This window comes from Urocampus carinirostris, unplaced genomic scaffold (assembly GCF_059441175.1).
Source record: "Urocampus carinirostris isolate Australia breed hairy pipefish unplaced genomic scaffold, RoL_Ucar_1.0 HiC_scaffold_67, whole genome shotgun sequence".
NCBI lineage: Eukaryota > Metazoa > Chordata > Actinopteri > Syngnathiformes > Syngnathidae > Urocampus > Urocampus carinirostris.
Window position 1 is genome coordinate 47,501 of NW_028283174.1, and position 2,500 is coordinate 50,000.

A 2,500-nucleotide genomic window follows, 5' to 3' on the forward strand; every position below is an offset into this window, starting at 1 on the left:
CACAAGTCCCCCAACACTAGCCCGGGATTCAGCCACTAGTGGCGGGCACGATTCCCCAAACACCGGTCCGATAATACGCGCGCATATCCCCAAACACCGGCCCGATAATACGCGCACAATTCCCCAAACACCGGCGCGGATTTCAGCCACTAGTGGCGGGCACAAGTCCCCCAACACTAGCCAAGTTCTCAGCCACTAGTGGCGGGCACAATTCCCCAAACACCGGCCCGATAATACGCGCACAATTCCCCAAACACCGGCGCGGATTTCAGCCACTATTGGCGGGCACAAGTCCCCCAACACTAGCCCGGGATTCAGCCACTAGTGGCGGGCACGATTCCCCAAACACCGGTCCGATAATACGCGCGCATATCCCCAAACACCGGCCCGATAATACGCGCACAATTCCCCAAACACCGGCGCGGATTTCAGCCACTAGTGGCGGGCACAAGTCCCCCAACACTAGCCAAGTTCTCAGCCACTAGTGGCGGGCACAATTCCCCAAACACCGGTCCGATAATACGCGCGCATATCCCCAAACACCGGCCCGATAATACGCGCACAATTCCCCAAACACCGGCGCGGATTTCAGCCACTAGTGGCGGGCACAAGTCCCCCAACACTAGCCCGGGATTCAGCCACTAGTGGCGGGCACAATTCCCCAAACACCGGTCCGATAATACGCGCGCATATCCCCAAACACCGGCCCGATAATACGCGCACAATTCCCCAAACACCGGCGCGGATTTCAGCCACTATTGGCGGGCACAAGTCCCCCAACACTAGCCCGGGATTCAGCCACTAGTGGCGGGCACGATTCCCCAAACACCGGTCCGATAATACGCGCGCATATCCCCAAACACCGGCCCGATAATACGCGCACAATTCCCCAAACACCGGCCCGGATTTCAGCCACTAGTGGCGGGCACAAGTCCCCCAACACTAGCCAAGTTCTCAGCCACTAGTGGCGGGCACGATTCCCCAAACACCGGTCCGATAATACGCGCGCATATCCCCAAACACCGGCCCGATAATACGCGCACAATTCCCCAAACACCGGCCCGGATTTCAGCCACTAGTGGCGGGCACAAGTCCCCAAACACTAGCCAAGTTCTCAGCCACTAGTGGCGGGCACAATTCCCCAAACACCGGTCCGATAATACGCGCGCATATCCCCAAACACCGGCCCGATAATACGCGCACAATTCCCCAAACACCGGCCCGATAATACGCGCGCAATTCCCCAAACACCGGCCCGATAATACGCGCGCAATTCCCCAAACACCGGCCCGATAATACGCGCACATTTCCCCAAACACCGGCGCGGATTTCAGCCACTATTGGCGGGCACAAGTCCCCCAACACTAGCCCGGGATTCAGCCACTATTGGCGGGCACAAGTCCCCCAACACTAGCCCGGGATTCAGCCACTAGTGGCGGGCACGATTCCCCAAACACCGGCCCGGCGCTGAGTTTATGGCCTCCGAAAGGCCCATACATTCAGACGGGTCCATGTATTTTCAGTTTTCCGTAGCAGGTGTGATTGTTTGTTTAATTAGGTAGTTTGTGTTGGTGACGGTGTTCCTAACTGTGGTGGCTTGTTTGTAGAATGTGGGGCCCTGCGTTTGTGTTATGTTGATTTCTGGTAATTTACTTTTTACTAAGTAGTCTTTCAGGTTTTTGTTTCTTTTAAAGGCTGAGATGATTTTGTAATCTTGGATTATGCTTGTGTTCTGTAGTGTCTGATTTATATTTTGTCCATTCATTCAGACGGGTCCATGTATTTTCAGCGACAGCCGCAGTACCGCCAAAATCCATGCAGCGGCGCTGGATTTATGGCCTCCGAAAGGCCCATTCATTCAGACGGGTCCATGTATTTTCAGCGACAGCCGCAGTACCGCCAAAATCCATGCAGAGGCGCTGAGTTTATGGCCTCCGAAAGGCCCATTCATTCAGACGGGTCCATGTATTTTCAGCGACAGCAGCAGTACCGCCAAAATCCATGCAGCGGCGCTGTATTTATGGCCTCCGAAAGGCCCATTCATTACCAACGGGGCTGCAGTAGCATCCCGCGGCCACGCAGGGGCAGATATTGTGAGGGAATTACATGGTAGTGGACGGAGCGCCCATGCATTTCCAATGGGAGTGCAGTACCTCAAAAATCCGCTCCAAGCCACCGAACTTGAGGGCCCGACGTTCCCTCAACACTAGCCCAGTGCAATCGACATTTCGTTCTGTGTACATTGTTACACAGAATGACAATACAAGGGAATTATTATTATTATTATTATTATTATGTATTCAGCCACTAGTGGCGGGCACAATACCCCAAACACTGGCCCGGCGCTGGCTGAGTTTATGGCCTCCGAAAGGCCCATACATTCAGACGGGTCCATGTATTTTCAGTTTTCCGTAGCAGGTGTGATTGTTTGTTTAATTAGGTAGTTTGTGTTGGTGACGGTGTTCCTAACTGTGGTGGCTTGTTTGTAGAATGTGGGGCC